Genomic DNA, 12,584 nt, shown 5'->3' with positions numbered 1-12,584 from the left:
AAGAACAAAGAGTAACTAGAATTGTAAATGCTTGGTTTTAAGACTAATTAGATCTGGAAATTCATTTGTCAGAACAGATAAATTTTCATTCTTAATAGCCAAAAAAAAAAAAAAAAAGGCTGCATGATTGTCATTCTAAATATGACACAAATATAGACCTCCACCAGTGTTTTCAAGAGTACCTTTCCACGGTAACCAGAATCGGGAAGCCTAATGCAATGACCAATCTTAGCATGCACACTTGTATACTTCAAAGGATATTACCCAAATTTCTGCAAGTTTCTTAAACACATAAAAGCAAGGGTATTAATGCCAAATAGAATAATGGAAAATATAAATAGGAAAAAAGGAAATAAGAAAGGAAATATTACATAGTTTAATTTTGTAGACTTCTTATGAATCCACACACCCAGAATAAAAATTTATAGTTTTACAAATATTTATTGAACTATCTTGAAAATTTTAATGCACACTTAACATAAAAATGTAATTTTTTTTCTTTTAAATTAAAGTGATGACATTTCTTGTTTTACTAGTCACATGATCATGCTTATATTTATTTTTCATAATTAAGCATTTTTCAATGACATGTTACTAAGTCATCCTTTATGTCAATGACTTTATTTAAAAAATTGTCCTACAGACTCCGTCTTTCAAACATTCAAGTCTTCCTTTAATCAGTGAAGCCAAATCTCAATGCTTTAGTCATCCATCATAAAATTCAATATTGAATTCACTTTGAATTGTTACTTACCAAAGGCATAACTGAGTTCTCTGACACCTTGCCTTGCCACCCATTAACTCTATAGTCATTTAGGCTCTAAATTGATAAGTGACAGTGAGCACTCAGAATAGATCATTTCTTTTCATCGCCACAAGAAAATTTTTCATCTTCACATATATGCTAATAATACTAAACTCTTGGTGTATCCTGTAAAAAAAGTGAGCAGAAGTGCTCTGTGCTTCTCAATATCTGAAGGCTTTGTGAGGCTAATTTTGGGTTAGGTATGGTGCACAAACAAGAAGTCTTGGAAGTAATTTTTTAACTTGACCCTGAAAGATAAATTGTGATAGGTAAATCCCTCTCTCCCTACTCAAAGAATAAAAATATGCTCATGTCTTATCTTTTAAACAGGCAAGTATGAAGTTTGTGATTTTATGATAAAAGACCATAAACAACAGTTGCAATGAAGTTTCCACACCTTAAAACCTTAAGATCACACTGATTCATCCCAGGAAAGGCAATCTTAGGGGAACCTCTAGAAAAGCAAGACACAAAAACAAAACACAGAAGCAAAATCCTGCATGGATGGACAGGAGAGATGAGACAGAAAGAGAAGCCGGGATAGGAAGAGTTGCTGACACTATCCAAAACACCAAGTACAAATGCATAGTTTCTATTGGACTGCTGGACCAGGTTCCTCAGTCAAATTTCCTTCTAAAGTGAACTGACATTTTGAAAAAAAAAAAAAGAAAGCCTATTGACAACCAGCTCATCTGCACTGTGAAGCTTAGTTTTCAGAGAACTCATGCAAATGTCTGTTTACAAAATGGTGGGCCCTTTATGTTCCAGTGAAAAGATCCACCAAATATCATTTCCATGTTTACACCATTCCTTGTTTTAAAATATTGTCAATGACTATTACCAAAATATTAAATATTGCAGAAATATTGACAATATTGGTGGGCGGCGCCCCCTGCACGGTCCTCAACATCCGCCTAGACTGTGACAAGGCCGCCACCCCCTGGTGCACTCTGGGCTAAGTGCACGGACCTGCTGGGGCCCAAGCACAAGGAGGGGTCCGGACAGCATCCAGTGCTGCCATGGCAACCTGGTACTGCTTCCTGGGCACTAAAGCTTCCGGGGGTCGGGGGGGGGGGGTAGCCACCGCACCCCAACCCGAATTCTGGGGCGCTATGTGATTTCCGTGGATGGAAACAGGAATTTAGCTCTGGATCTCTGCCTTGGCAATCTGTCACTTTCCTCACCCTTTCACCCTGCCCAGCTGAGACCACCTCCAGCCAAGTGGTAAGGCCATGAGCAGGCTGGACACTCACCATACCCGAGCAGACCCCATGGGCGAGAAGCAGCCGGCAGCAAGAGCCCCGCTGCCCCCTTGCCACGGAGAACCAGGGGGTCCTCTCCAGGCTTTGCCCGATGTTCGGACTTTTCACAGAAACTAAACTGAATGGAGGATTCTTTGGACTTTTCACAGAAACTAGAATGCAGGACTCTTCCCTGAACTTGATTCAGTTTTTAATTATCTCAACTAAGTGAAACTGGAAGAAACAAAAAATATGGATCCAGAGTGAGAGTACCAAAAAAAGTATTGTCAATAAAGCTACATAGGTAATAGAGCTATAGAAATGGCTTTACAGAGAATATATAACATTTCTACATGTTTGTACAGGGTATATATGTAAAGACATGTACAAAGACCAGAGAGCAATATGTATGAATACAAATTGGTATAGGCATGAAGATGGAAATAGAAAGTTGGTAGATATACATTAATGATAAATTGTGATAGATAAATATAGATAAAGATGGGGAGAGCCAGCATGATCTTAGAATTTCAACATCAGAAAAATAGCAAATTACTGCCTCAGTAACTTCTTGTCACAGTGCCCTGGTAGCCTAAATGCTATTAATTTACATCACAGAAGAGCAACCTCTAAGTTATGCAATGAAATCTTTTTTTTTTTTTTTTTTTTTTTTTTTTTTTTTTTTTTTTTTTTTTGGTTTTTGGGCCACACCCGGTAACGCTCAGGGGTTACTCCTGGCTATGCGCTCAGAAGTCGCTCCTGGCTTGGGGGACCATATGGGACGCCGGGGGATCGAACCGCGGTCCGTCTCCTAGGCTAGCGCAGGTAAGGCAGGCACCTTACCTCCAGCGCCACCGCCCGGCCCCTGCAATGAAATCTTATGTAGGGTAGCACCACTCCCCTGTCTGTGGAAGAGGGCCTGTTACTCTGCATTGTAAACAGTCATCTCTGGGGAAAGCACAGGAAGTCTTTATTCTGACCTGATCTATAGGAAAGAGCCAATGTTTGGGTTAGAACCATCTTTAAACTTTGGCTTCTAATCCCTTTGCTATTTGAACATAACTCTTAATTTGAAGTTTTGGACCATGTAAGTCATAAAATATTCCTAAAAAACTCTCTTTCAGTACACAGTCACCCTAAAAATTAGTAAACATGCCCAAATATTGCTTGCAAAACTTCTAAGATTATCCTATTTTATACACCCTCCAAATATTCTTTTTACTTCAACTATTCTTTTCAATTTCTATATATTTTGACATTTATGCTCTAGACTTTTAATATATTAATTTTATATAGACAACCATATAATAACTTGGTAACTGTTATAAAATAAAATTATATAAACTATGAATCTGTGTCACCCTTTGACATAGGAAATGATTTTGAGGCTAAGATGCAGTGAGTACTGTTCAAATCCATCCCTGTTCCAATTATAGTTTGTTACTCTTGGAATATCATCTTCTTCAAGCTCAATATTTATGTGGATAATTATGTATCTCACCTCTGATCAGGAATTTAAGGTGTGAAAGACAAACCTTTTTTTTACCTGCCTTTTGCTTTTGGCTTCTGCTGTTGGTATGAGAAACCTACTTTAGTATAGCATTAACCACTATTTTGCCTCTGTAACTTGGATTTTCTTAGATATAAGGACAGCCATGACAGGCTTAAAGCCACAAGAAACAAACACTAGGTTTAGAAAAATGAACAGTTCCAGGTACCAGACCTCATGGTACATACCAGAAAATACCTCAATGGCCATATGTCCCAAGAGAGTTAAAAATAGACTCAAGAAAGCAAGAACTAACTATCTCACCTTGGGTCTGGAGATGCATGATTTCCTTCTACTGGGCCTAAGACCACACCTCGTCGTTTGTCTAATGCAATCTGAACCTATAGTTTTAAAGGCCAAGTACCCATAGCTTGAAATCTTAGCAACCCTATAAAAAGGTCCTGAGAAACCAACTTGCCACCTTGTGTGAGCTACAGCCCCAACATGTTGGAATAAATTCTTTTGATTTTGCATTATTGACCATCTCCTCATGTTCTTTGTGGATCTGATCTTGAGTTCAGAGCTGACAAAGGAAGTGATTCCAATAAGCCTGCAGGTTGTTGAGTTGTGCTACCTTGTCACTGTCTAGGCCTAAATGTATATAGGATGAAAGGTAATGTTACAGAATTTCATTTTTTTAACTTTATTTCTTTATTGATTGATTAATTGATTGCTTTTTTTATCCACACCCAGCTGCACTCAGGGATTACTCCTGGTTCTGCACTCAGAAATTGCTCCTGACAGGCTGAGGAACCATATGGGATGCAGGGAATTAAACTGGGTACCTCACAGGTTGGCCACATACAAGGCAAACACCCTACCATTGTGCTATCTCTCGGGCCCTGACACAGAATTTCTGAGATAGTAAGTTTCCTTGTCCTGAAAAATCTCTCCTTAATCCCCAGAACTTTCAAATATGAAAAAGTAAAAGGAGGGGCCAGAGAGATATCATGGAGGTAAGGCATTTGCCTTTCATGCAGGAGGTCATCGGTTTGAATCCCGGCGTCCCATATGGTCCCCTGTGCCTGCCAGGAGCAATTTCTGAGCATGGAACCAGGAATAACCCCTGAGCACTGCCGGGTGTGACCCAAAAACCACACACACACAAAAAAAAAAAAAAAAAGAAAAGAAAAAGTAAAAGGATATAAACTCAACTGTATCAATGGGGTTTCAGAGAATAGGATTCTTATATTTGTGTGTATATATGCATATAATTCACTCTATACATCTACATATATATTATTTATTTATATTTAGAACAAGTACACATCTATTTGAATAAATGCACAGATTTTCTATAATTAGAGAGAGATTTCCAGCGATTATATTGGATGACTGTGGGAGTTGGTAAAACAGAAATGTGGAAGCCAAGGCCCAGAGTGGTGGAACAAGCAGTAGGCCATCTGCCTTGCACGCACTAACATAGGACTGACAGTGGTTCAATCCTTCAGCATCCCATATGGTCCCCCAAGCCAGGTGTAATTCTGAGTGCCCTGCCAGGAGTAATCCTTGAGCATCACCAGGTGTGGCTCCCTCAAAAAAATGTGGAAGCCAGGCCACCCAGCTGGAAATTTTGGGGCTAAATTTGGTAATTAAAAATATTTTCTTCCTTATAAAAAATATCTTCTTCATATTGAGACAAAATTTTTCTTCCTCCTGAGAAACCTCAGTTTTGTTTTTTAGACATCCTACTTTTTTTTTTATTTAAACACCTTGATTACATACATGATTGTGTTTGGGTTTCAGTCATGTAAAGAACACCACCCATCACCAGTGCAACATTCCCATCACCAATGTCCCAAGTTTCCCTCCTCCCCACCCGACCCCCGCCTGTACTCTAAACAGGCTCTCCATTTCCCTCATACATTCTCATTATTAGGACAGTTCAAAATGTAGTTATTTCTCTAACTAAACTCATCACTCTTTGTGGTGAGCTTCCTGAGGTGAGCTGGAACTTCCAGCTCTTTTCTCTTTTGTGTCTGAAAATTATTATTGCAAGAATGTCTTTCATTTTTCTTAAAACCCATAGATGAGTGAGACCATTCTGCGTCTTTCTCTCTCTGACTTATTTTACTCAGCATAATAGATTCCGTGTACATCCATGTATAGGAAAATTTCATGACTTCATCTCTCCTGACAGCTGCATAATATTCCATTGTGTATATGTACCACAGTTTCTTTAGCCATTCGTCTGTTGAAGGGCATCTTGGTTGTTTCCAGAGTCTTGCTATGGTAAATAGTGCTGCAATGAATATAGGTGTAAGGAAGGGGTTTTTGTATTGTATTTTTGTATTCCTAGGATATATTCCTAGGAGTGGTATAGCTGGATCGTATGGGAGCTCGATTTTCAGTTTTTGAAGGAATCTCCATATCACTTTCCATAAAGGTTGAACTAGACGGCATTCCCACCAGCACTGGATAAGAGTTCCTTTCTCTCCACATCCCCGCCAACACTGTTTATTCTCATTCTTTGTGATGTGTGCCATTCTCTGGGGTGTGAGGTGGTATCTCATAGTTGTTTTGATTTGCATCTCCCTGATGATTAGTGATGTGGGCATTTTTTCATGTGTCTTTTGGCCATTTGTATTTCTTCTTTGTCAAAGTGTCTGTTCATTTCTTCTCCCCATTTTTTGATGGGATTAGATGTTTTTTTTTTTTTCTTGTAAAGTTCTGTCAGTGCCTTGTATATTTTGGAGATTAGCCCCTTATCTGATGGGTATTGGGTGAATAGTTTCTCCCACTCAGTGGGTGGCTCTTGTATCCCGGGCACTATTTCCTTTCTACTTTTAAGCTGACTCACCCATATGATCAGATTTCATTATCAAATTCGGGTATAAACCTGAACCATGTCTACAAGACATATCAGTGGTAACTGCCCAGGTCACTGAGGGATGACATAGAGCCTAGCCAAGTTAAGAGCCCAAAATAACAAACACCCCATTTTGTGACTGTAGTGTAGGGAACAGGCTCTTAGATGGTCAGATCAGTTTGTAGCTGGATCTCCCTCCCTCCCTCCCTCCCTCTCTCCCTCCCTCCCTCCCTCCCTCCCTCCCTCTCTCTCTCTCTCTCTCTCTCTCTCTCTCTCTCTCTCTCTCTCTCTCTCTCTCTCCCCTATGATTTTTGGCTGAAGGGCTATTATCTAAGCTGACATCAGAACTTAGAGAAGGGAAGATCATGAAATATGGTTTCTTTCTGAATGAGAATGTCAGATGGCAGGAACAGGAACATATATGGTGGTGACCCAGTGTCCAGTGTTTATTGTATTGATCTGCTATCCAGACTGTGTCTTTACTCCATATAGTCCAAGATGATACTCTGGTCTCACAAAGGACATTGAACTCTTTGCCAAGAAAAGAGGAGTAGCTTTGCTCTTCTAGGGGCATCTCCAAACAAGTTTGGTAGATGAGCAGTCTCCCCAAATCAGAGATGCTCACTGTTCTCTACCAAACACACAGATAGAGGGGACATGATCAAGTCATGTCAGACCTAAATTACTATTTGCAATTTTAGGAGCAAACATTGGTTACTGACCCTTAGAATAATAAATTCTATGATATATTTGCACAAAATTATCATACTATTTTTGTACATTATATAAAATATAATACTTAAATGTTCTTTATTAATTAAAAACAGTACTTTAAACAGGGAACTTAGACTTTCTAGATTCAAGAGCATTGATTACATACACTTCCATTTTTTGTACTACAATATTTTTCTAGCCCACATTGTTTTATAAAGTTTACATGTTTTAAATACAAGCGAGCCATTTAACATGTACTGCACTTTTACCTAATCTGAATTTCAGCATTTGTTCTATAAAAGAGTTGCTAAAGGTCAAATGAATGTTCTCTCTTACACAAATTTCTAGCTTCCCATTCCTTTTGTACTGCTAATTTCAGTAATTCAAATATAATATCCCCATTTATCATAGTCTTATACTCCCTTACTATTACTAATGGGGAAAAGTAATCATCTGACTAAAGATTTAGTAACTTTTCATTTTAGAATATTATCTAAAGTTGAATTTTCATCCATCAAATAAAATATACATCATCTCTCAGAAATAGACTATAACCTGGTTCTCAGACTTGCATTGGAAACTTGATATGCTATCACTCTATGAAAGTTACTCTTTCTAATAATCATACATAAGTTTATATGTAAAAAGCATCAGTTAATATTTTCAGATTTTCATATTTTTGTAAGCAAAATTTTAACACATACTTAAAAAAACATGATTAGATTTCTCCCTGGGAAATGTAGGAGAGTCTAAAAGCCCGCTCTGCCTTTGATACAGTCCTTGGTGGTTAAATCTCTAAGCATCACACATAAAAAGAGGTGACAGTGACAATCCTGATGCCAGTTTTTAAGGTGCTGACAGGCTTCTGTCACTTCAGCATTTACCTGTGTAAGAGGACAGCCAGCCCCACAGGCCATGCTGGCAAGATCTCCTCAGCGGGTACCTTTCACCCCTCCTGTGCTAGAGCATCTTTCTGTCGAGCAACAAATGGCAGGGACACCTTCTCTGTTGTTATGTGTCATGGAAGTGACAGCAAATATCTCACCACCTGTTTTCTTGATTGCTTTTTCTGTGTGGAATACAGCCCTTGGGAATAACATGAGTGATTCGCAGCCCTTTACATGAAAGAGTTTGTTAGATTTCTAGAAGTATTATTCCACTGGCATGTCTCTACACAGGACCTGAGCCTTTCATTGGCATAGCTCTCAGAGAAAATGTTGTTAGGAGGAGGCTGGCTGCACAGTAAGGAGAAGAGTAAATAATCCAGGTTTGGCAAATTCCACCAGATTTTATCCTCAAGCTTATTTCTGAAAAATTGCTTTGTTTGAGTTCAAATGGTCTGAAAACTGGTTGTTCCATTGTTCTCATATAGTTGCATAAGTTTGAACAATCTTTTTCTCTTCCCTAAAATCTGGTGTGTAGGCAAACTGATAGTTGTCTTGGGCCATGTTTTCCAGATTTTATCATGACACAGATTTTTCAGAAGGTGGTTTATGTGCAAGGAGAAAACACTAGGCGTACAAGAGATTCAGGCTTCAGGCCAGGCCAATTGAGATAAGAATAGTACATTAATAAAATTTGCTCTAAAGAAAACCACCTCTAAGTTAAATAGAGTTCAAGCTTTAGCCCTTGATTTGAAAATTAGACATGTGGGCCGGACTCAGCCAAGCGGTCCATATCTTGTGCTTTGGTAACTGACAGTTTAACTGTGCTCTCAGGGACATAGATTGAACCACTCCCCTGACACTTGTTCTCTAGACTCTTGCTGGAATCTTCAGCCACATATATTCAGCAGACAAGGCCAGTTTGAATCACAGGGTGATAGATGATTATAAGATTCTCATGAGAAATACAAGTTGGAGTCATAACCCTCTCCCTGCATAATTCTGCATCGCCTCTTCTTTGAGTAATGTCTTATTGCTCAGAGGAAGTTACATCATCTAGCCAGAGTCAGTGAAGGTACAGGTGTCCCAAGGAGCATGAACATGCAAAGGAAGAATTCATTACCAGTCATTATTGGTAATAATAAAGTCAATAATAGACAGTAGGGAAAATCCCAACAAAGAGGTCAATACTGCAAGAAATCCTTTTTCTGGTAAACTACAAATCAATTTCTCTTCCCTGATAAGAAAATTGAGTTTTCAGTTTTCCATACCAGTTAATATACTGCCCTACCAGTATATTGCCAGGACTTTACAATTATCTTCTAGTGCCAAGGAATTGGGTATTTGACTGTATAGATCTACATAATACAGGTCTGTATGCATAGACATAGTATACATGTATTAAAATTTAACATAAAAATAAATATTCCAGTTGTTTAAATAAAACAAAAAAGATAAAAAATATTCCAGATTTATTCCATGATGTTGGAAATAAAAAAATGGAGATTTTTATTTTAGACTCAATTGACTTGATTTTTATCAAATCATGCAAATGTTAGACAGGTTGGAAAGGAAGTGTACTGCTCAGAAAAGCAAAGGATTTATTTGAGCTTGTATTTGAATTCTATAAGTAAAATAGTTTAGAATAAGATATTTCCTTTTTCCTAGATAGGCAAATCATGAGCCTCAAAATAGATGGTCTGAAAGGGAGTTAGTTATCCAGTTCCTTTTTATTAATGCCCCCCAATGAGCTCCAAAGCTTTCTGAGAATTATGTTTAGTTGTGGTTCAAACAAATGGAATCCTGGCCATCCACTCCTATAAGTGAGGCGGACATTACTTTAGGTACTATTTGTGACTCATCACATTCAGTGGAATATGATTAAACCAGAACACTCTCCCATCTCACAGAGCACAAATAAATTTTTCATATCTCAGGGAGAAAAGAGAGAAACCTAATTTTCTAGACATGTTCCTTTGGACCCGGTCGCCCTGACATGCTCCTAGGGACACTTGCTTGGACTATTCAGGTGAGAAACCAATATGAAATTTTGTGAGGTTGTGAGGTACTGACACTATTTCATTCCTTAATTCTCCTGCCTTCTGTCCTCACTTGTTCTAAAAGAATTCATTTTCCTATTTCTTTATAATCATAAATTTTAGGGCTGAAACCAACATGAAAATGCTCTTTATCATTTTCCACAAATAACTCACATTATATAATTTTCTACTGGTTTTATGCTGAATTCATAGTTCACAGTAATTCACACTTAACTTTGCACTGGTTCAAAGGCCAGATTTCTCCTGCCACTGGTTCCATTTCTACTAATAGTCATAGTCCACTAATTCTGCCATCATAGCACTTGGGAGAAACTCGGAGCCACTTTTCAGGTGGGGGCAAAGCCAAGTTAGCTACCTACAAACACTATGCTCCTTAATTTAAGGGGTTTGGATCATAGAAAATGAATCTGGCAGGAAAACCTCCCAGCAATGATCTATAGACCATCAACTACTATTAGAAATCTTTATTGAACAGAAAATGCCTTTAATTCTGTTACAAGAACAACAATAACCTTTAGAAGGTCAACCATGGCTGATAATATTTTTTCTTCTTTAGATCATGCATTTAGTTTATACTTTTAAAACTGAGTAAAATAGCTTTTAATCCATCTAGTTGGCTTGATGGCATTTTAATTTATTTATTTTAGATTTTGAGCCACACCTGGTGATTCAAAGGGTTCTGTGCTCAGGGATATCTCCTGGTAGAGCTCAAGGGACCAAATGTAGAGCTAAAGATTAAATCTTGGATCACATGAGGTGATAATCTGGGATTACTCATGGTTCTGTGCTAAAGAATCACTCCTGACTATACTTGAGCAATCTTATGGTATACTGGGGATCAAACCCATGTTGGCTTCATGCAAAGCAAGCCACCTCCTGGCTGTTATCTCTCCAGTACCCCCTGGTTCTGGAGGAGACTTATGTCCTACCACCATCGGTGGGATTTCAATGAATGCACTTCAGGGAGAGCAGGTGGCACGGGCAGCGAAATATGAAATATGAAATAATGAAACCACACACAGAGTATGTGAGGTCAACACATCTTCTGGCAGGAGTGCGACAAGTTTATTCTTTAAGCAGGGGGCTTTAAAAGGGGAAAAATAGTCATAGGTATAGAGAAGAATGTTTACTATCACAAAGTAAAGTTTAACAGTAAACACTACTTGAACTATGGGTGTGACATAAGGATTCTGAGTTACAAAAGAGAAGTTTATAACTCAAGCAGCTCTTTGCAAGCTTATTTCAAATACAAAATCAGGGAATATTAAGAAGTAGAAAATATCTAGGAACATGGTGTTCGTTGAGCTAGGCTCTGTTATTTTAAAGGTCAAGTAAAGGAAGGAGCCAAATTCTCTAAAGTGTGGTTCCCTTTTTCTGAGAAGAGTCAATAGCCCAGGTTCATTCTGGCTACACCCTTGATTACCAAAAACAGCAAGGACATATTTGAAAAAGAGAAAAAACATTTTCTTTGCTTTTAGGTGCTAAATATTATCCAGAAAAGGGGTTCTTATAGTAATCTTCGGTGCTGGAATTTCTGAGCCAAATTATTTGACAGAGGTCATAATTTTGCCTGAGATTTTACAAAAGAGAGTTAGCCAAATGATGACAGAGAATGTAATACCAAGCATAGATTTATCTCTTCGGGACTTCCTCAACTATCCACGCAGGGGGTAAAGGCGTCCACAGCTTTTTGAGGGGGTTATTTCAGTACTCCACACCAGGAAAATCTGGGGATATATCTGGTGTGTCTCTTGAGTTCCCCTAAGTTTATGTATGCGGTGGCACCCTGGTATATAGCAATAACCATCACTACGTTGTTTAAATAAGAATACAACAATGCAATATTTTTATGTTTGACTTCTATATACAGTGACAGCATTAAGAAAATACTTAATTTCCTCAAAACTTTAATAATCTATCAATTTTTTTTGGTACCTGAAATCAGATAACTTATGGAAAAGTCAATAAATTTTTTATATTGATCTGGACTTCAAATAAAATACTTTATTATAAAAGAAAATTATGTTGTTTATTTTAAAAATATTGTTTTTAAATATGATAAAAGATAAACTACTGATTGGCTACTTAAAAATCTGACTTACAGCTGAAACACTTCCAAGAAATGTTGAGAATTACATTTATGTTAACTTCTTTTTTTTGGTTTTTCAGTCAAACCTGGCAGCGCTCAGAGCTTACTCCTGGCTCTATGCTCAGAAATTGCTCCTGGCAGGCTCAGGGGACCATGTGGGATATCAGGATTCGAACCACTGTCCTTCTGTGTCTAAGGCAAATGCCCTACCACTGTGCTATCTCTCTGGCCCCAAGAATTACATTTAATAAAATATTATTGAAACAGTAATTGCTCATTTTCCTTTTAATGGAACAAAAATTTTGTTTATTTCAAAAATATCAATAGACTCACACAAAGTTGAACATGATAAAGATATATAATTTGAATAGCCTTTCCCACAGTGACATTGATATCAGTCATTAGAATAATCCCTAAATCAATACATATCTTG

This window comes from Suncus etruscus, chromosome 3, assembly GCF_024139225.1.
Source record: "Suncus etruscus isolate mSunEtr1 chromosome 3, mSunEtr1.pri.cur, whole genome shotgun sequence".
NCBI classification, from domain to species: domain Eukaryota; kingdom Metazoa; phylum Chordata; class Mammalia; order Eulipotyphla; family Soricidae; genus Suncus; species Suncus etruscus.
The sequence above is the reverse complement of the archived record's forward strand: the minus strand, read 5'-3'. Positions refer to the sequence as shown.